Source organism: Mustela erminea, chromosome 11 (genome assembly GCF_009829155.1).
Source record: "Mustela erminea isolate mMusErm1 chromosome 11, mMusErm1.Pri, whole genome shotgun sequence".
In the NCBI taxonomy this organism is placed as follows: Eukaryota; Metazoa; Chordata; class Mammalia; order Carnivora; family Mustelidae; genus Mustela; species Mustela erminea.
The window spans coordinates 54,816,097-54,840,248 of NC_045624.1; the positions used below are offsets into that span (position 1 = coordinate 54,816,097).

General features: G+C 35.2%; 1 protein-coding gene across 3 annotated transcripts in view; it reads left to right on the forward strand.

Moving 5' to 3' along the window:
* Positions 1–24,152, forward strand: part of TMEM196 (transmembrane protein 196) — a 203,832-nt gene that overhangs the window by 89,305 nt on the left and 90,375 nt on the right. The window contains exon 3 of one of the 3 annotated variants that reach the window (XM_032305452.1): positions 18,423–18,509. The exons of the other annotated variants lie outside the window; for them this stretch is intronic. The gene's annotated coding sequence lies outside the window, so the exon portion shown is untranslated. The remainder of the gene's footprint in view (positions 1–18,422; positions 18,510–24,152) is intronic. 3 annotated transcript variants of the gene reach the window in all.

Below are 24,152 nucleotides of genomic sequence, written 5' to 3' on the forward strand. Positions count from 1 at the left end.
CTCTACATTACTTTTCTTTAAGTATGGGTAAATGCTCCTATTTCTTTGCAAGTCTAGTAATATTTTTATTGAATGTTAGACTACTGGTTTGGTGTTAGAGAGCAAAAAATATTACCGGCTGAATATTACCTTGAACATGTAGAATTTCAGTCTTACATTTTTATAAACATGGGTCTTTTATTTTGGCCTTGATCTAAAAACAGGAATTTAGTTCTGTTTATAGTATTTACTGTGACGTTACGGCATTCTGTAATTTCAGGGGCAATCCCAAAGTGTATAAAACAAGATTCAGATGCTATATTGCATCTCCTCTGTAGTTGACAGGAGCTAGATATCTGCTCCGTTTTTCCAAAGTTCCAGCTGTTGTTTTCCACTAGACTTCTTGGAGTTTTCTTGTGCATTCAAAGGTCAGCCAAGAATTTGAGAAAAATTTATGCACGGATTTGGGGACTGTTTCCCTTTGGTTCTTTCCTTCCCAGGAATTTCCCTTTCAATTTATAGCTCATCTGGTAGTCTAAACTCTGTCCTCTGACACCCCAATCTGAGAATATAGCAGATTTTTTTTTTTTTGCTTGAATAATAGTAGCCCTATGCCATATGAATTGGAAAAATGCCTTTCGGGGAGAAGTCAAATAAATGTGGATCTGACTCAGTGCCATTTAATTCTTTCAAGGGTCAAAATTTACCTTAATTGCTCCCTGCCTTTGGTTGTTCTAAAGTGCTTCAAGTTGGTCTCCACGTTATTTTGGTATAATAATTATTTGCAGGACAGTTAGCCTTATATAAGCCACTCAATCTTCACTACAGTCTGAACTCATTTTCCCCCATGACATTTATACACATCTCTCCATTGCCTTCCAGCATTAAAAGTTTCTTTGAATTTGAGTCCAGATTGCCTCTATCCCCCTTAGAGTCAATGTAATCTTTTTGTCTGTCTTCAAAAGGATTCTCTCTTTATTCTCAAGGAAATTGACTAGGATATCTCTTGGCACATACTGCCACATATCTCTTCATTCATTCTACCATTCTATAGGCTGGTTATTAATAAATGTTGGGGATACAGTGGTAAATAGAGTGAGGAGAGATCAAAATAAACAAAAAGGTATAAATGATCTTAGAAATAATAAAATATAAGAAGATAAGCACTGTGGAGAGAAATAAAGTGGAGAAACATGTTTGGGAATTATATTGTTTTTATATTTCTATGAGATTATATAACCTTTTTTCTAATTGCCACTGTTACTTCATAGTACATTATAATTGATCATAATTCATAATAGCGTGCCACTTCCTTCCTCATGTTTGTTCCAAAGTATCCTAATTACCAGTAACATAAAATGCATCTATCATATACTTATGTGGTATTGGGTTTTTTAAGTGAGAGTTGCTTGGTATTTTGTTTTGTTTTGTTTTTGAGTGCCTTCCACAGAAATTTTTATTCCCTGACTTTTAGGAAAGTTGATATTTCATATTTTATGTTCTTTGATCCATGCATGAATATTCATTAGTATTTCTTGAGTAAAATTCCCATGCTTTAATATATATATATTTTTTACTGTGCTAAAGGAAAGTCTGCTTTTCAGGAAAACAAATAGAGTGGTTTTGTCCAGTGCTTACAACAGAGCAGAGTGGAATTTCTGACCAAGTAGAGACAACTACTTCCAAAGTTACCAGGACTGATGAATGAATATAAATGGTTAAATATCAGTGGCAAAAGAATGCTATTTAAAAAAAATTTCTTTGGCTTTGGAACAGATTGTGTATTTGCGTGTCCGTGTGTGTGTGTGATAGTAACACATTTTCCAACAACTCAGCTTTCTTTTTGCTTCACGTTGGAAGTTAGTATTGATACTATACACGGGAAACATAGCGGGATCAAAATTAATTTTACATAGTAACAGCTGAGACTATCTTCCTCTTAGTGAAGAATAGCATATTAATTGCTGCAGTTTTCACTTTTTAGTCTTAGATTATCCTTCCCCACCATCTGTCTCATATCATCTCTATTCAACATTTCTTTATTTTAAAATAACTTTAAAACAGAGGAGAGGTTCCTTGAATTCAAGTGTTATATCTACTCACGAGCAGGCTACCGATTGCTCCCCTGCTGATTGTTCCTCTACCCATCATTTTCTTGCATCCTACCTGCCTGTTGGTCTTTTGTTTTTTCTTTATCTGGAGCATGAAAAGCCGAAGCCCTGTCAGGCTTTCTCTAATTCTCAGATTGTGTCCACATTATGCTAGAAACAATTCAGTCAATTCAGCCAAATAGCTGATCAATTCTGTCACACCATGAGTTTAAAAGATGTCTTTTCTAACTCTGTTGATTGGATACTTAACATGAAGCTGTCAATGTGATAACACGGAATAAATACAAACTCAGTCTGACCTAATCTGTGCTTTAGTTCCAGCCTCTTGCTTATTGTTCTGTTCCAATCTTACTGGTTTACCTCTACAACAATGTCCTGAAATGAAGAGGGAGCCTTTAATCCCATTTTTTTTTTCATTTATTTGTCCCAGTTTTAAAAAGTGATGGGTGAAAATAGGAACATAGGGTTTTCTGAACCTTAAAATTACAATTTTATGGACCATTAAAGCAGGAATAGAACCCGGGGTTCATCTCATCCATTTTCAAACTTTGGAACAGTAGATCTCTAGCACTCTTTCAGAGTTGGCTAAAAGGTTTTCATGCCTGGTCAAGGTGGGTGGGAGGCGGTGGTTAGCCTGACTCAAAAGATGCTTGATGGACTGGATTTTCTGTCTCTCTTGAGGGGCCCAGATCCCTACTCCCATACACAGGCCCCAGTTCTAGATATATCAGTTTTATATAATGAAGCTCCATATGGAGTGGATTTTGAGGAGAAGTTTCTTCTAAAAAAAAATATTTTAACACCAATAATTTTGTGTGAATCCATCATTTTACAGACTGAGATATTTAGAATCACAGAGAATGTGATTTTCCCAGGGTCATGCTTCCATTTGGTGTTCATAGTATACCTTCTAACACTGAGGAAAAACTCACTCAGTCTCTGAGCAAAATCACAAGAACTTTCTAGGGCATAGAGCTCTCTGTAACTAGGAAAACTAAAGAAGAGCTGAAAATGTCCATTTAAGTTAAGTGCTGAGTTCAGTCAAAATCGTCTTTGTTACCTGTTTAACTTCTATTAAACACTTACTTCATTTGGTGTAGATAACTATCCATCCATTTTTTTATAAAAAGGTTGATCACATATATGCTATGTGCCAAATATTGAGGTCATAAATATGAGAGAAAAAATTGGCATACTCTCTACTTTTATAGACTTTATATTTTATTGATAAGTTGATAAGTAAAACTACATGTATATGTGTTTAAGAGCATAAAAACTTTGTATTGTAATTTCAACAATAATTAAAAAAACAGCTACTGTTTATTGAAACTAGGGACCGTATGGTAAGATGATAGATTGATTTATGTAAATACCCATTTAAATATATAAATATATGTATCTCTATCTTTATACGTGTGTGTGTGTGTGTGTGTGTGTGTGTGTGTATAACCACTCTGTTAGTTATTATTATTTCCATTTTACAGGCAAGTACACTGAGCTACTTAGACAGTTATTTAATGTATTCAAGACTATACAACCAATTAAATGCTACATGTAGGAGAGGAATTCAGGTAGGTCCAGCTCTAAGGGCCCAGCCTGGTGTAAGGAATTTTTGGTCTTTAAGAATCCCTAATAAATTCTTTACAAGAGGAACATTCTCTTTTTAATTAACACACTGGGAAACAGAAGGGGAAGACATGTCGGATGTGGTGTCACATCTGGATCTGAACATTTTAAAGATGATACAGGGGTCCTGGGTGGCTCAGTCCTTAACTATCTGCCTTTGGTTCATGTCATGATCTGAGGGTCCTGGGATCAAGCCCCACCTTGGGCTCTTTGCTCAGCGGGAAGCCTGCTTCTCCTTCTCCCACCCCCCCTGCTTGTGTTCCCTCTTTCGCTGTCTCCCTGTCAAATAGATGAATAAAATCTTTTTTAAAAGATCTAAAAAAAAAAAAAAAAGATAATACAAATGTGAGAAACATGTAACATTTTACCTAACTTATATTTTTACCAGCAAATTCTGCCTTAAAAAGAAAGGTCTGATTAATAATTTAATGTCCCCTTGAATATGCCAAAGTATATAAATATGTAAATCTGTAATGAACCAAGCCCCTTGATTTTAACTTTTGGAAATTAAATATTAATGCAGAAGCTTTGCTAGACTAGTGCATTAAACCCTCTGGCAATGTTGTACACATTTGAAAGCTGTAGTTTAATTATGGCTCTTCAAACACACACTCTTATTTCCTTTTGGCATCAATTCTTGGTGTTCAATAATTTTAACAGGAAATAATTATGGGTGAATTAGTTAAACCTACATCCTCAAGCCCCTAAAATAGCTCCTATGCTGATAAAGGCAAAGACTCAAAACAGGCAGCTAGAAAGAAAAAATATATTTATTTTAAGGACTAATGAAAAGATTTTCTGGGTTTCTTTTTTGAAACCTTAATCTGAGAACAGTTTAACCTAATGTTAAGATTAAGATGCCACTAATTTAGTCCCTAAATTTTCTTAATAACTTTATAAGGGGTACTAATCTATACAACCTTAACTTCTTTCCTATGATAATTGGTCTAATTTTTATTTTATAATTTTATATTTTTATTCATGTAGAACAATACTTTTTTTTACCTTTGACATATTGTTTAAATCAAGACCTCAATTATAACATTTGTAATACTTTGTTTCATCCAATCTAAGATAATACTGACTGTAAGGCAAACTAATTTATATACCTCTAAAAAAGAAAAAACACTGCTGCTTCAAATACAATTTAGTTTTTTTATCTTTTAGCATTTTGTATTATCCTTAAAAAAAGGACAATGTTGTAGTATTTAGACATGAATTTTAAATAATTTATCACTGTTATGCCTATATGAAGAGATAAATATAAGCAAAATAATGTTTGAAGTATTTCTTCAAAAGTAATTGAAGTATTTCTTCAAAAAATTTATTTCTTCTCAATAAATATTTGATTCTTCTGAATCACTTTTTAACTCAGAGTCTTTAAATGTCCAGTTTTTTGTCCAAATGTCATATTCTCTGCAATGAGGAGCACTAGTGATGCAGCATTTCTTTCTTTTTCTTTTTCTTTTTTTTTTTTTTTTTTTAAAGATTCTGTTTATGTATTTGACAAAGAGAGAGCAGGAGCAAGAAAACACAAGCAGAGTGAGTTGGGGAGGGAGGAGCAGACTCCCCACTGAGCAGGGAGCCTGATGAGAGGTTCATCCTGGGACCCTGGGATCATGACCTGAACCAAAGACAGATGCCTAGTGACTGAGCCACCCAGGCACCCTGTAATGCAGCATTTCTTAAAATAATGAGATTTGTTCTAAGCCAAGCATTATACCTTCTACCAATTTGAGTAAGAGCACTTTCTGTTTCTTGACAAGAAATGTCAATAAATTATTTTCCAGTAAGTTTTGAGTATCTTGCTATATTGGGCCCTATGGGTATTTGCAAAAATAATTGTGGAATTTTAATTATTTTTATAGTTCATATTTGCCTCATTGATACAAATTGATACCCTATTGTTCATCTTGATGACTTAGTGACTATTCAATAACTTTCTGTTTCAGTGACAAATGTAGAATCTTTTCTACATTCTACAGTGTGGAATCTTTTTGATGCTATTTAAAATGCCACTTAAGGGGCAGCTGGGTGGCTCAGCATGTTGAGTGGTGGGCTCTAGTTTCAGCTCAGGCCGTGATCTCAGAGCTCTGGGATTGAGCCCCACAGAGCCCCACATCTGGCTCTGCACTCAGCGGGGAGTCTCCTTGATTCTTTCTCTGACTTTCCCTCTGCCCCTTCCCTCACTCGTGAAGCCTCTGCCAACAAGTGAAACATTCAGTTATTCTGATTGGTTTAATTTTGAAGTCTGGTTTCATTTTGAAGTTTGGAGTGAATTGCAGCTTTATTTTTCCTATCTTAATTTAGACGCTAGGCTTCCTCCGGTTTATTCTGTTCTAATCCAAGAGGAGCACCCTATTCAAAGGTGAGGCAGAGAATTTAAACAGAATCTTGTTTGGGCTCTTACCTGCAAGCACACAAAAGTGGGCAGAACCCTGAGTGTGGAGTTCCCTCGGGCCATGCCTCTAGTGTAGATGGAAAGTACTTTGAATAAAATAGATAGGTCTGTAGCATAAGTATATTTCACAATGGAGAGATTCAGAAAAATTTTCCTCCAACCTCCCAAAGCAGATACTGTTTTTATATTCTCATTTGCTCAAATTTACAGGCATATCAGTAATAAATTTCTTGTTCAGCATATCTATACTAAAGAATATGTTTTAATGAAACATTTTTTTCTTAATTAGAAATCCACGTTAGATAATTTCACTAACCTTTTCAAGCCATTACATTTTAACATGATGGCAAGAAAAGGATAGATGGAAAAATAAATTAATTCCCTTGGTTTAGCATACCTGAATGGGAAAATAGATCATGAAATATTTTGCAAAGATATTTGCAACATGGTATGAGCTCATCCATCCAGTAATGTCACTAAAGTACAGTTGTCACAGGCAGGGTAATAATTTGGCACCATTTCAGAACTGTCATGAGGGAAACTGCTTATCATTCACCAAATTCCGTTCTTCCTTTTCTGGTACAACAGAACTACGGTCACACCATTGACAAACAAACTGCGTTCCCTGCCTCTGTTGAAGTTATGGGTGGTCAGGTGATGAAAACCTTAGCGATGGACCGTGACTAGAGGTGTTGGACCTCAGGGATTTAAAACATTTGTGTGCACCTCCTCCACATCCTCTCCATGCTTACTCCCTGCTGGACACTGGACCCAGCAGCCATCCAGCCTCCACTGCACCAGTGAAGCCCATGGGGCCTATGCTGGAGGGCTAGGGGAGCTAAACCCCTCAGGCAAAATCTAGCCTGTGGTCTTCTTTTGTGTGGTTTCCAGCGAAGAATTATTTTATATTTTTAAAGGGTTTATAACAAAAGAGAAAAGGAGAAAAATACACAACAAAGATGTATGTGGCTTCTAAAGCCTAAATATTTATTACCTGGAGCTTTACAAAAGGTGTACAGACACATGCCCTAAGGTATAGCAGACCAACAGCTTAGAAGAAATCCAAGTCTCTAAATGATGACAAAAGGCAAAGCACTCCAGGCCATTTAGGCAGTTTGTAATAGTCTATAACATGAAAGAGAAATAAACTGAGTGGTCACATTGCATAAGAAAGAACAGTATGACTGATTGCTGACTTCTGATAAGATACAGTGCAAGCTAGAAGGCAATGAGACGTCCTTAATCTTTAATGTGATGAAAGAGAAAAGTTAACCTAGATTTGTCTATCCAGTGAAAATATCCCTGGCCAGTGAAGGTAAAATACCAACATTTTCCAAAAAGCAGCTAAGAGAACTTATCTCCAGCAGAACTGTACAAAAAGAGCACAGTGGTTTTAAAGCAAGGGAAATGATACCAAATAAAATCCTGAATGGACATAAAATGAAGGTTCTCAGAAAAGACAAATATTTACAAAAACACAAAATATCTTTCTAGTATAATTGTGTGTGTATGTATTTGGGGGGTTAAATTTCTTTACAAAATTATGGACTGCTAAAAGAAAAACAATAGTAGAGAGTTTATGGCATATATTGAAGAAAAATATTAGAATTAAAAAGACAGCAGGAGATGAATGGAGTTTGTTTCAAGGTTTTAAAGATGTTTCTGAATTAATATATGAAGTTTGATTGAAATAATGTAAAGATTCATATTATATTCATATTCTTGAGAGTGAGAAGTTACCAAAAATACCAATAAGGTTATAGATTTAAAAAACAATACAATAAAGAATGGTATGTTAAAATATACAATATTCATTCAAAGGGGAAAGGGTTGAAGCAAAGATAAATGAAATAAATAAAAAAACTTGTAAGTGGAAGATTTAGACCTTATAATAGCAACATTATATTAAATGCAAATTAATATACATTCTAATTACAGTTAAGAAACACATCACGTGACTGGATAAAGTAGAAAGATTTGTCTATATATGGTTTACATGAAGGATACTTTAACAGGAAATACACAAACAGGTTGAAAGTGAGAGTTAAAATATGGTATATCATGGAAGCACTAAACATATGGCTAATACGGCTCTATTAATTTCCTCCAAAATAGAATGCAAGATAATGAATGAAAATAAATATTTCATAATGATAAAAATATCAATTTATTAAGATACAACAAATTCAAATTATGTATACATTAAAGAGTAAAGCTTCAAAATACAAGACACAAGGGAAGAAAAGGACAAATTCATGATTACAGTTGATAGGAGAGTGGACAAAGAAATAATGGAAAATATGGGATATTGAACAATTTGAATAGCCAACATTTTGATATGATCATAGGAAAATTCATTAAAAAGAAAAAAAATTATGAACTGGGAGATGAGGGAGAATTGCTAAAGACTTTTTCTTGAGTTGAGTAAGTTGGACTGCCATATGGTTTTACAGGAGCCTCCAGTCACCTTCTTCTAAATTACTCACTGTAGTGCTATAGAAAGTAGAGATCTTATGTGGTGCTTTCCTGTAATTCCTGTACTTATTCCAATTTCTTGAATACTAACAGAAGTCTTCTTAACCTTCACTCTGCCCATCTTTTTAAATCCTTGTATTGAATTCTTTTCTTCCTGAAATACCTAAAGCAATTTCTGTTTTTGTGACCAAATTCGATATGGTATATCATCATTATGTGTGGGTACAGAGACTGATAAATGGTTGAATTTATCAATTTTAATTGTTGAATTTGTGAGTCTGTAGAGGTTCCCTCCCAATTGTTTATATTTTCTCAGTGAAGGAGAAAGTTAATTCACCAGCTGAGAGTAAGGGGGAGGAAGGAAGTCAAAGAGGAAAGGATCTGAAAAAGTTCTTTAAGAGTGTGATTAAAGCACGAATTCTAACAGCTGGGCCACATAAAGGGTGCTCCTTTATGGTTCTGGATTTAAATCTGGTAAATGGGGTTTGTGGCTTTCCTCAGCCACATTTATAGCCCATAGGTAAAATTTGTAAGAAACTTGTCTGGAAGGTCTAAACAGTGAGGAGTTCGTTCTGAGCCTTGTCTGGACATTAAACTTCCTTGAGAAGCTTTTAAACAGTACCAATGCCTGCTCTCTTCCCCAGTGATTCTGATTTAATTGTCTTAGGGTGGAGTCAGATCATCAAAAAAATTTTAAAGCTGCCTGTAGGATCCCAATGTAAGAACATGGTTGAGTTCCTTTTTTAGACTATGCAGGGTCTATGTCCTATTAATATTTTTATTCTCAGTGCTTGCACAAAGTAGGTGGTCAAAAAAATGTTAGCAGAACTGAAGAGTAAATCCATGAAAAGCCAGGCTTCGGCAGCTGCTTTTCTTCTCTAATTTCCTCCTTTTAACAATTTCTCACAATATTTCCGTGTAGAAGGTCAGAGTCTGTAGTAGATTGACTATAGAGGTCGACATAAAATTCCCCACATTTCTTTGAGAGAATAAGCCATTAAAATGCTAAGGGTGAAGAATCTGGGGCACAGGATCTCATAGATTGGTGTCCGAGATAATCAACTGCCTCATACATAAACACCTGAGGTAGAGTTGGTTTGTGGGACAACAAACATATTTCCTCTTCTTCTTTAGCACACAGCCAGACTACACTTCCTGGACTCAATCCCAGGAAGAGAGAGCCATGAGACAGAATTCTAATCAATGAAATGGTTAAGATGCAGTCATTAAGGTACACCCTAATCCTTGCCATTAGTGTCCTTATGAGAAGAGGGGATTTGGACATAGAAACTCACAGAGAGAACACCATGCGAAGACAGAAGCAGAGATTGGAGTGATGCATCTACAAACCAAGGAATTCCCAGGAGCTGAGAGAAAGGCGTGGGATAGATTCTCTCCCAGAGCACTTAGATGGAACCAACTCTGCTGACACATTGATTCTGGACTTCTAGCTTTCAGAACTATGAGACAATAAATTACTGTGATTTTAAGCCATCTAATTGCGAAGTACTTTGTTATGACAGCCCTAGGAAACTAATACACCCTTGTATGCCATAATTTCAAGTTGTTATGGGTTTTTAGCATATTATTTATCAATGAGAGAATAAAAACAAATCAATGAATATCTTTTTTCCCTTTTCTTTGCAGACAGTAAAAAATTTAAAAATGATTTGTATTTTACCAGCATCCACGCCCAAATGATTTTTTTTATCGATGAATCATTGATTGCCTAGGATGTCAAGAATGTTTAACTTCTTTCTGAAAGTTAAAATGAGAAATCTTTGTTTTATTTTTTTCTCTGTCATACAGTTTACTTAAGTACACTTTCTACCTGATTACCTCCTTTACATGGAAGCTAAAAAATGACCTAAAACTGCCCAGGGGCTCCAGAACTGCTGACAGCTATACTTCCAAGAAACTGGGCCCTCAAAAAATTTTTCTCAGGTTCCCAAAAGATAAAAATATTAAGTCTGAGTCACAGTGGGTGTTAATTCCTTGACACTTTTTATTCCTATTCTATTCCTGCTCTTTCCTGGAGCTCTTCACACAGATACATCTAAGGAAAGAAGGGTGAGATTATTTTTCTTTTGTCGATTGTTTGATAGAAAATTACTGCCCCCCTTTTCTTACTGTTCATGTCTTTTTTTTTCAGTTTTTTAAAATTTTATTTTATTATGTTATTCACCATACATCATGAGTTTTTGATATAGTGTTCCATGATTTATTGTTTATATATAGGACCCAGTACTCCATGCAATATCTGAATTAAATAAGGGATCTGAGGTAATATAACATTAAGAATGTTTTTCCTTTATTATCCAAAAAATCATCCTGGAAGGAAGATGATAACACATTTTCACAGCTTAAATACAGATGAGTAATTGCAACATTGAAAGTGGCATTTGTCTTGTTTTAGGAAAGTGTCCATCAAATACTTTATCTAATTAAATGTATGAGCACTGGTAAAAGACATCATTTCATTTAAAGTGTCACTTTGCAGCTAGGAAAAGAAACAACAGGAAAAATCATAAATGGTGTGTTTGCAGGGGTAGATTATGCCAAAGGATATGCCAGAGGAGAGCAAGAAACTAAGTTCAACTAAATGTATGAATACTGGGTTCTACTGCTCCTTGATGAATATATTTAACTCAGAGTAGCTTTTCCAGGATTTTCCTACAATGAAGAATAGTGACAAAAAGCATGGCATAAAATATTGCTCTTGAATTGGATTAGTTTGTTTAGTGGATGCTTTGCAGAATCCATTCAGGATGGTGACACCCATTTTCCCAGATAATGTGAATGTTGGTTGCTGAGGATCTTAGCTTAGTCCCTATACCACACCAGCTGTGGGGAGGCTTGGAGAAGCAGCCTGTTTCCAGTGACTGGTTGATGCAGGGATATCAAAATCTGGGTATCCGCCTCAAGGTGATAGAACTTTGAAGGACACCAATTCCACAGTTTTGCATGGGACTGTCCATGACTTTTTGTGATTACATTACAGTTCACCTTCTATCCTGTGTACTTCACTCACTGACTAGTGTTGATCCTAGAAAGTCTCCCTTCAAAATCTCAGAATCTCAATCTGTTTTTCAGGTAACCAAGTCTTAACAGTTTATAAATTCAAGAAACAAAAGACAAAAGCAAAGAATAATGAATAATGATAGTGAATAGTGGTACTGATAGTGAATATTGATGGTGATACTGAATACTAACAGTGAAGGACACTGATACCTTATCTAGTATATGTTAGATAAAATTACAATTTCTCAAAGATAGCCATACTCTAATATTTGAAACCTGTGCCAAAAGAGACAGTGGGTATGTGACTATCATTAGGATCTCAAGATGCAGAAATTATACTGGATTATCCAAATGGGCTCAATCACAAGGGATTTTGAGTATAGAAAAAGAAGGCAGAAGAAATCAGAGAAAGGTGTGTGACAGTGGAAACAGAGTCAAAATGATATGATATGAGACGGTCTCAACCCACTGCTACTGGCTTTGAAGATGGTAAAAGGAGGCCACAGGTAAGGGATGCCAGTAGCCTCTAGAACCATATGATCCTTTCAACAGATGCAGCGGGAAAAAAAATTGGATAAAGTACAACATCCATTCATGATTAAACAGTTGCTAAAGTACATCATCCATTCCTCAACAAACTACAGATTTAGAATTTCTCCTCTAGAGCCTCCAGAAAAACATGCAGCCCTGCCAACACTTTGATTTTAGGGCTTCTAACCTGAAGAACAGTAAGATAATAAATTTGTGCCACGAAATTTGTGGCATTTTTTACAGCAACGATAGAAAATCAATACAATATATTTCTTGTGCACGTTCAAATATGTGAACTATATAGTAAAATCAGTGTCAGCATATTATGATCATTAACATTGGATAATGTGGTCTGGCTGGAGTACTGAACTTACTCTGAGTCAATTCTTTACTGCCTCTACCATTTTGGTGATCAAATTTCATTCTCAACCACCCATGCTTGATCATAATCTATAATTAGCTGACCATACCTGGATGTGTCTTGACATGATGCCATGTCAGAACATCATGGTGTTAGGATGACAATGTCAGGTGCCTTCAGTGATCATCTTTATAGTTTTTTGGACCTAGATCTAAATTCCAAAACCATCATTTATGACCTATGTGACCCTAAGTCAGTTATCTAACTTGTCTGCACCTCCTTCCCTCATATGTCAAATTAGGGTAATACATAACTTGTGCAACAAAAAATACCTCAACAAACTCAACAAGATTGAAGTAATTCCATTCATGAATGGAACTTTCTGACCACAATGCCATGAAACTAGAAGTCAAACACACACACACGCACACACACACACACACACACACACACGGAAAGATCACAAATACTGGGAGGTTAAAATAATGTGACACCAAATAATGAATAGATCAACCAGGAAATCAAAGAAGAAATTAAAAATTACATGGAAGCAAAATATGGTGATCCAAAACCTCTGAGAGACAGCAAAATCCAATTTACTATTGCTACAAAAACAATAAGATACCTACAAATAAACCTAACCAAAGAGGTGAAATACCTGAACTCTGAAAGGTATAAAACACTGATGAAAGAAATTCAAGACAACACAAAGAAATGGAAAGATATTTCATGCTCATGGATTGGAAAACCAAATATTGATAAAATGTCTATTCTACCCAAAACAATCTACACATTTAATGCAATCCCTATCAAAATGCCACCAACATTTTTCACAGACCTATAACAAACAATCCTAAAAATTTGTATGGAACCACAAAAGACCCCAGTGAGCCAAAGCAACCTTGAAAAAGAGTAACAAAGCTGGAGGCATCACAATTCCAGACTTCAAGTTATATTTCACAGCTGTAGTAATCAAAACAGTAAGGTACTGACATAGAAATAGATATATAGATCAATAAAACAGAGTAGAAAATCCAGAAAGGAGCCCACAATTATATGGTCAATTATTCTTCAATAAAGTAGGAAAGAATATGCAATGGGAAAAAGAGAGTCTTCAACAAACGGTGTTGGGGAGACTGGACTACTTTCTTACACCACACACAAAAATAAATTCACAATGGATTAAAGACCTGAGTGTGAGAGCTGAAACCATAAAAATCCTAGATCACAGGTAGTAATTTCTTTAACATCAGCCATAGCAGCTTCTTTCAAGATATATCTCCTAAGGCAATGCAAACATTGGAACTATATCAAAAGAAAAACTTTGTGCACAGTGAAGGAAACAAACAACAAAATTAAAAGGCAGCCTACAGAATGGGACAAAGTATTTGCAAATGACATATCGGATGTCATTGACTATTGATATCCAAAATATATAAGGAACATATAAAATTCAACACCCAGAAAACAAATAATCCAATTAAAAATGGGCAGAAGAGGGGTGCCCAGATGGCTCAGTCAGTTAAGTGACATACTCTTGATTTCAGCTCAGGTCATGAATCAGGGTTGTGAGATCAAGGACTCCCCCCCTCTTGTTCTTCCCCCCACTCATGCACAGGATCTATGAATGAATGAATGAATGACATCTTTTTTTTTTAAGATTTTATTTATTTATTTGACAGAGAGAAATCACAAGTAGACGGAGAGGCAGGCAGAGAGAGAGAGAGGGAAGCAGGCTCCCTGCTGAGCAGAGAGCCCGATGCGGGACTCGATCCCAGGACCCTAAGATCATGACCTGAGCCGAAGACAGCGGCTTAACCCACTGAGCCACCCAGGCGCCCTGAATGACATCTTTTTAAAAAAGAAAAAAAAATGGGCAGAAAAGATGAACACACATTTCTCCCAAGAAGACATCCGGATGGCCAGCAGACACATGAAAAGAGGCTCATCATCACTCATCATCAGAGAAATACATATCCAAACTACAATGAAATATCACCTCATGAGATGACACCTGTCAGAAGGGCTGGAATCAACAAGACAAGAAACAGCAGGTATTGGTGAAGATGTGGAGAAAAAGGAATTCTCTTATACTGTTGGTATGAATGCAAACTGGTGCAGCCACTGTGGAAAACAGTATGGAGGCTCCTCAAAAAGTTAAAAATAGAACTGCTCTATACTCTCGCAATTGGACTACTAAGTATTTACCCTAAGAATACAAGAACACTAATTCAAAGGGATACGTGCACCGTATGTTTATAGCAACATTATTCACAAAAGCCAAGATACAGAAGCAGCCCAGGTGTCCATCAACTGATGAATGGGCAAAGAAGTCACACACACACACACACACACACACACACACACACACTATTCAGCCATAACAAAGAATGAAATCTTGCCATTTGTAATGACATGGATCAAGCTAGAGAGTAAAATGCTAAGTGAAATAAGTCAGTCAGAGAAAGAAAAATACCATATAATTTCACTCATGTGTGGAATTTAAGAAAACAAAGAGGAAAAAATAAAGAGAGACAAAGGAAGGAACAGACTCTTAGTTATAGAGAACAAACTGGTGGTTACCAGATGGGAGGTGACTCGGTGATGGGGATTGAGGAGTATACTTTCGGTGAGCACAGGGTTTTGTACAAACATGTAGAACCACTAAATTGTTCTCCTGAAACTATTACAGCACTATATATTAACTAGCCATGATTATAATAAAAACTTAAAAAATATATAACTTGTGAAAACTTGTTATATCTGTTAAATTACATCACATTCTTACATGGTGTCTGGTACAGAACAGGCACTTAATAAGAATTAGTTATTTGTATTATTACAACAGAGTTCAATGGTTCATTTATTCAACAAGTATTTTGTGAGCCCCTACTGTGTTTCAGAATTGTTTTTCCAACTTGCTTAATTATCACATTGAGATAGAACTGAAATTTTTCTTGAAGATTAGATAATCTCAGGTCACAGATAAAATGCCTATTACTATGTCCAGAATTAATATTTATTTAATGTTTAATAAAGTAAATAATTCATTAACAAATGCCTTTGAAAGTTTTTATTCAGTGCGAAATGGCTTCATGTTATTAGAGGCCATATGAAAAACCTTTGTACCAGCCAAAAACACATAAACCACACAGAGTATGTGAAAAATACAGCTTTTTCCCTAGAGTCCTTGAAAAAAAATGTGATTGTAGTAGACTTCATTCAAAATGGAGGGGAAAGCTTCAGAGCATTTGAGGTTATGACTGAATATGTATTTTTAACCTTAGGTTATTTGACAAAACAGCATATGCACATTCAGTGTTTTATTAAAAAGCACATTCCTGCTCAGAGACATAACAGATACATTTGCAGTGGAAGAATTTTATTTATTTTTCTACTGCAAATTCTGCCAGAACCACATGGAAAAAGACCAAAAGATTTATTACCTTTATAAATCTATTCACCTAGTTTTGAAAGACTTTTCTCTAAATACCATTTAAAATAATTTTATTCTTTTCAGTTCTTATTGAAGTGTTTATAGTTAACATCATCCAAGCAACAATTATCAAAATATAAGACAAATAGTATAACTACATAGGCTCAATAAATCAAATGCAAAGAAAAATATCTTTTATTAATCAAAATAGTTGAAAAAAAGGAAAAGTGAAGGAACCGTTTTCTGAAATCTAAAGGGTCTTTATAGGGATGAATAAGTATGGTGTGTGGGTATGTAATTCTTTATTTCATTTACAAAGAGAGGGCCCAGTGAAATAACACACAAAAGGGAAAGAAAGAATAGGAAATGCTTGCCTTAGTGGGCCTGTTTTATGATGGTTAAAGTCTCTGTTCTCAGTGGAGAACAGTGCCATCAATGGATTTGAAAATGGCTAAAATATAAATTCTTTAGGTATTTCAACAGATTCCAAAACCAGTTCCACAACCTTGTAACATTAAGGCTAAAATGAAATTATTTGCAAAATTGTAAGAGAGCTTAAGAAACCTTCAAAACAGGGTAGTAGAAACTTCTAATTTTATAGAAGAGGAAAATTGAAGTCTGAAGAGATGTACTACAATCCAACTTATGAGTCACTCAAAATTAGAAGATTCAATATTTAGTTGCTGAACTTTGATTTTGACTTCTCATGTTATCCAATTTTATCACCACCTCATTTAACAGGCCTAGTTCAAAATGACTTTTGACTATTTTCCAAGATCCAGTCCACATTCAAGTGAAATTCGCTTCTAAAGTTTTCCCAGGAATGTGCCCCAAGGCTTTGAAAGTAATTCTAAATAAGAGCAACAAAATGTTTCCAAGGCAAGATAGTATTGTCTAGAGCAGCACTGTCCAATAAAAATATTTCCTAACAGATACATTGAAAAAGTGAAAAGAAACAGATGAATAAATTTTAGTAAGGTATTTTAACTCAACATATCAATCATATAGTCATTTCATCATATAAACAATGTTAAATATTTTAACTAATATTTCATATTGTTTTCATACTTAGTCCTAAAATCAGCATGAATTTCACATTTACACTACATCTCAGTTTGAGTTAGATGTGCTCAACAGCCAGCTGTAGCATGTAGTTACCATGTTGGACAGTACAGATCTAGAATGACAACCATTATTCAAAATTCTACATTAAAATTATTTTTCTTTAAGATTTATTTATTTATTTGAGAGAGAGAGAGAGAGCGAGAGCAGGGGAGGGGCAGCAGGAGAGGGAGAGAGAGTACCCAAGAGACTCCCACTTCACGGAGCCCCTCGAGGGTCTCAATCTCACAACCATGACCTGAGCCAAATCAAAAGTTGGACATGCAACTGACCAAGCCATCCAGGCGCCCCAAATTTTGCATTAAAATTAGACTTCTTGAGTTTAATTATAAGCACGAATAGTTGTTGAACAAATATTCAGTTGGCAATTTTGGATTTCCTAAATAGTAAAAACTACTCTGTTCTCATGTTCTGAATTTTATATTACAGGTATTTTGAATCACTCAGGTCTTTTACTTCTTTTTTTCCCTTTTATTTATCTCTTCCCCTTTTCTGCTGTGTTCTGGGAGTATTCTTTCAATTATCCTTCTAATTCATGGGCTTAATTTTCCATATTATCCATTTTTCATGGTCTCCATTGTACATTTAAATTCAATAATTTTATTTTTTAATGAGGCACTCTTTCTTGATCTCAGATTATTCTCTTTGATAGATTTGAATATCCCTGATATTATATGTTGCATATTATTAAGTTTCTTCCTTCTTTTGATTTATTTCATTTGATTCCTCAGAATAAGTTTCCCTTCTTCTGTACTATGGAAACTTTGCCTAAATATTATACTGGTAACTTGTTTTAAAAGTACTGTGGCAAAAAAGTAGAATAACGTGTGGGTTAAATTGACTCTAATTCACATCTGAGGTAGTGTTTGAAGCAATGAAGCACATGGCTTCACCATCAAGGGGTTTCAAATAACCAAACATGCACCAGAGGGAACATCAACATAAAGACAGTTGGAAATCAGTTGGTGAATTTTAGTGACACTCAAAATAGGGGGTTTGCCAGAATGGCAACACAAACCTGGCATGAACAATACGTAAATATCCCATATGCCCAGGCGCTGAACACCTTTAGAGTAACACGCGAAGTCTAGAGCTCTACGTAGTCCAGGGTCTGTGTTACAAACAGGACTGTGTGGTCAAATTCAGCTACAAACCAGACTGATTTTTCTGTCAGATGGATTTGCTCTCACCTTTGAATAAATTTCTCAGGCAAGGGCCTCAGCAGGGGGCCAGAGGACAGAGAATACATTCATCTCCCAAGTGTGCAAGAACATATTGTTTGAATGTTTTTGTATCTTTCCGTTGGGAAATGTGGTTCATTTGGCAAATTTTGTGTGAACTTACTCTTCATTTTAACAGACCACCTGATAACCAGATGCTAGACAGTGTGTACTCTCAACTCCAGTCTCGAGGGGCTATCAACTGTTGAGCAGCCGGATAGATGAGGTCAGTTTAAGGTGATAGGTTCAGTCTTTTTTTCCCTACTCCTTTTTTAATCTTCACAAAGAAAATTCTGCAGTTCTGTTACTGTCACGTAAGTACTTGTTAAATATTATGGGGGTTTCCATGAAAGTATCATTCTTTTCAAAAGAGGAAAAGGAAGTGTATCCTTTCTCTAGTTTTATTTGGTGGCTGTTTTGCTAGTGGGGTGTAGAGAAGGAGCACCTAGTTGGGGGCAACTAAGAAGTAGGAAGGTATTTGTTATGGCATCCTGAAAACTCTCATTTTCTCTGACTAGCATGCCTGACTATTCAGGCCCTGAGGTAGATGGGCATTCCTCTTAGACAACCCTCGATAATAGGTGGAGTCAAGATTCTCTCTGGGACATCTTGCAATAATTGCTCACAATTTCTCTGTCTTGCTGTTTTCTCCTCTCTGTATGGGGTCATCTCCCATGTAGCTATGGCTGCTTGGAGTTGCAAGATATTATAGATCAGAAAAGGTCAAGGAGATTTGAAGACTCTTAAGAGTTTTCCTTGACTACATGGTAATTTCTATTCCATGCAGGAAAGGCAGGAAAAGATTTTTAAAGCCTTAGTATTACAACATATTCTCTAGTGTCATTTCACTATTGCCTCTTCCCATCGCACTGCAGTCCAATCAATTCCATTAAATAACGGGGGTCAAAGGCATATAAATCTCTTCTGTTGTCTCGTCTCCATCCTTAGCCTGTAAGTACAGCATTATATTTGAGATGACCCAGGATTATATCAGTTCTACAGATCTCAGAGCCTGGGTCCCACAAAGAGCCATATAAAAAATTTAAAAATAAAATTTTAAAAACCATGTTTGAAAAAATAAAATCTGTAACTCCACTCTTGTTACGTTCTGAGATAACAAAAACATTCTAAATGTTTATTAGTAAGTAAAGGAAAGTCATCGTACAACTGTAGGGCCATTCACAGCAAATATCCATCTTAAAAACATGACAGATTAGATCAATCCTTTACAAGAAAAGAGATTTGTATTTTGTATTTACATTCACAATTTGCTAGTTTATTGCAATTATATTTTAATATTAAGCATGCTTATAATTAATATCTTGCCTTATTGCAGACCTCCAGAGTTTTAATTAATAGTCTTTTACATTTTCAAATATGATAGTTATTCTTTTATTTCAAATTTATTTAGTCAGTCATTGAAGATTTAGGAAGGGGAAAAGTTCAGTGTTAAATAAAACTAAAATCCCAACTTGAAAAACGTATCAGAGGCCACTTAAAATCCTTGACATTTTCATCAAACCTAACTTCAAATATTTGTTGTTTAATGATCTACTTTTTTCTTTCTATGCCCTCTGAGAAAAGTTGGAAATGTTTTAATACCTATAAAGCCTTAGATTTGCTCTTTTGATTAGCTGTCGGAAAACGTCTGCATAGTCTCACTGTATACCCAACGCACAGTGTTCTGCCAAGGCGTTGTTTTCTTTCAGGCATGAATTAACAATATGAAAACTGCTTGATTACATGATTACTGACTCGGCTCGGAAAGGAAACTGATTTCATCTTCTCATGTCTATGGTTTCATTCAGAAAAGTCTTAAAATGTATACTCTCTATGCATGAAAAATAGCCTGACACATCATCTCTTATTTACTTGATATGGCGTTCCCTATCTTGAATTTGTGGACCCTAACAGGATCAGATTATTTTCCCTTGTGATGATCTTGTAATGAGGAAGCTCATAATTGGAGGAGTAATTGATTGAAAGGAACTGGAAGACTCTGAAAAATATATATATATATGAAATATATATATGTGTACACATATACATATATATACATATATACATATATACATATATATAACTAAAGAAACAAAAACACCCTGGAACCATTTACCCCAAATGACTCCAAAATGATACTTTATTTTCAAATGAAAATAAAAGTAAAACATGTCGCCTTTTTTTGTTCAAAATATTTTAAGACATCATATTTGAGGCCTGGTGAAAGATAGATTGTTTGAAAGCTGTTTGTAAGGATTGCAGCAACAGAAGCAGAAGTGTGTAGATCAGGTGGTATGAATATGGATGTCAGAAAGGCATCTGTCAGGGGGAGAATTCTAAACTGGATAGTTCTCACTTCCAGTTATAGCAGCACAGACAGTATAAAAAACTGTTGCCGTGAAATCCAAGGGCTATGCTCAGCTGTCAGTTGTTCTTGAGTTGCTTTCTCATTTAGCAAATGAGGCCTTCCTGGAGCTATCTTTTGTGTAAAGGTTTTGTATTTAGCAGATGGATTTTTCCCTTATCTGCAGTATAGTATGTTATTACATGTGACCAGCTAATTTCCCCTTGAGTCTTTTCCATATGACAGGACAGAACTCCGGACATCCAAAATCAAGTGGTTAGCTGTTATCTTTCTGATAACTTCAGTAAAGGCTTGAAATTTAGAAACCACAGGTACAGCTACCTGAAGGGTGATGAATCTTAATAGCGGCGGAAATAATGCAGAAATATGGCAACAGATCTCATTAACATTCAATCCTAGTGAAGTCAACAAGCAATCATTAAGATAAAACTTACCAGAAGATGAACAGACATGTTCCCTTTAATCCAGGCATGTGATTTCTCTGAAACTGGAGATAGAGAAAGTCTAAGCCATTATTTCATTTGCAGACATATACATCAATGTACTCAAACTCCGTGACCAAGGAACTTCATGAAAATGTTTTTAGCTTTAATTCTAGGTCAAAGGGACAAAAGTAAAAGGAACAAATTCACACAAGAATTTATTTTAAAAAAGAATTACAGGCTTTTACAGATGAAATGACAGTTTACCTGTCCCTTTTTTGCATCTTCTTCATCTACATGTGTGTAGCGCTGCAGGAAAGTGACCACATGAGCTATAGCGTTGTGACACAATGAAGTCCTTAATCAGTTAAGAAAATCAATTATGTTTAATATTTTATTTTTCTTTATATGAAAAGAGAGCAGTAAAATGTCTGATAAATAATTTTAATCACAAGGTTTGAACCCAAGGGGTCATGGAATTAGTCAACACAGTTAAACTAAGCACTCTATTCAGTTGAGCTTTAAAATTGTACTGAACTTTGGGACTTATTGTATTATCATTTAGGCTTATTTTTAGTAAGTTTTCTGAAGATAACTATGTATTTGAGAACGTGAAAAAAATTTTTTCAACCGAAATTTTCTAAAGGAAGAAAACATGAACTCATAGCTGATGAGTATAATAAAATATTTTTCTTTTAACCTTTTCTGTTTTATTTAGCTTGATCATCTGTTTGAGGAAAAGCTCTTGAAAAGCTTTTTAATAAGGAATAAAGTATTCCTTTCCAGAAGGCACAGTTCTAAGGATTTAGAAATGTGGTCCTGAGGATTAGAAAGAATTTACTTACAGGGGAAATTATATAGTGATTAGAGCACACTACTGTTACACATTATATCAGGGATATTACAGAGGGATTCTATTTAATTCTTTAAATACTGCATCGTTAAAGCTTAGAGTATGATGTTACCAAAGAGATTATATTATTAAAAAGACTGATGAAACCCAGTTACCAGTATGAGAGGATTATACTGATGTTTTAAAGGATAACCAGTTTGTTCAGTATTATTAAAGTCAACAGTAAACGGAAGAGAAAGTAAGCAAGGAATACATTTATCTTTTATAACTAGAAAAGTGTCATTATGTTCTGAATTCCTAGTTAAGGAATTTAAACACACACACACACACACACACACACACACACACACACACACATTCTTTTATTGACTCATCCACAGAGACTAGTTAAATGATGACTGAAAATCAGCACTAGGTCTAGGGTCAATAACTTAACACTACTGAATTTTAATCCTAACATAGAGAGGTATCATTTCTCGAGAAATAAAATACTTTAAAATTAACATTCCTTATAGTTCCAAAATTTGATAAGCCAAGACCAATTTAGCTTGCAGAAAAATCCAAACCTTTTTAAGAAACTAAATGATGTTAATCTAGGAACCAGCCTAAACAAGTTTTGACCTTTATATCTGAGACCCATTATACCAGAATTGTTTATAGAAAATAAGCAAGGTATAAAAATGTACTTGAAAATTAAGCCATTATTATAAAAGGAACAAAACTGTATTTAGTCTAATGAAATTGTTTATCAAAACAATTAACATGTAATACATGAAATCATTTTTATTATAAAATTTTCAAATAATACAAAGCTTAATATGCCATAATGAACACACCCAACTAACCTGTTTTTAGGCTTATGTCTTAAAGTTTTCATTGGAAATATCATCTCTATAGTTCTAGGCTTGGTCTTTCATAAGATACAAAGGTAAATATATAACATATTCATCTATGCAACTTAAAAAAAAAGAGTGCTTTGACTCTTTGAAATGGTAGGGTATTTAAAAACCCAGGAATTCCCACACATGCCAGGGGCATAACTCTGCTTTATTGTTACCTGCCATAGATTTGAAAAAGTTTCTGACAAGAATGTGGATGTCAAGATAATAGGCTATTTATTTTCATTTCCATAATGATTGATGAAAGGACATAAGTTGAGTCATATTTATCAGGTAACATAGATCCTTTTAGACCTTACTTTTCTTCAGTCCATTGCCTAGAGCTTGGTAGTAAGCATTTCAGAGATTTCTACTTAGATAAGACAACGTAGAGAGAGTATCTGTTTCTCATTAATCTAGAGCAATAGTGCAACTTAAAAAAGATCCAGAGTTGGGGCACCTGGGTGGCTCAATGGGTTAAAGCCTCTGCCTTCGGCTCGGGTCGTGATCCCAGGGTCCTGGGATCGAGCCCCATGTAGGGCTCTCTGCTCAGTGGGGAGCCTGCTTCCTCCCCTCTCTCTCTCTCTGCCTGCCTCTCTGCCTACTTGTGATCTCTGTCTCTCTCTGTGTCAAATAAAAAAACAAAATCTTAAAAAAAAAAAAAAAGATCCAGAGTCATCCTGTTTCACTCAAGATCATGGTTAAGATACTTTCCTAAGAGCAGAAGCCATAACTGACCACAGCCTGATTTGTATTTGAGAATATTCCTTATGACACTTCAAATTAAGAAAAAAATCTTCTGGGGAGGTGTAATAATGTACTCTAATGTGGTTATTATACCTGACTCCTTTATCACGACTTATGTCTGTCTTCAGCTTTAATACTCTTGATGAGAGCGGGAATTCTTGACTTTTGTTTAGTATTTTCATACTATAGATGACTCTGAAGATAATATAGCTAACTCTGCTTTTCCTTTTAAACAGAGAGTTGGGTTTTCCATTGGACACTTGAACACCTGACTGATATTGACTGTATGCTCCTTAAGACCAACAGTGCACTATATTCAAAATATCCAAAAGTAAACGCCTTAGCTCTTGTTCCCTATTCTCTATCTCACACCTAATTTTCTTTCACTATGCGTTTTCTTGTTGGTTACAAGATGCTCACAAAAGACTGGTTGTCTGTCCAGTATCTGTTTCTTGTTTAGTAGCCCAGCACTAAGTATTTGGAGTGGCTGAGTGCTCAAATAAAATACAACACTTCATGCTGTGGGATGTGACTATGTTGCTAAGTTCTGGCCAAAGGGATACATACTCAAGTTGTTAGGTGGGAATTCTGTGGGACTTTTAAA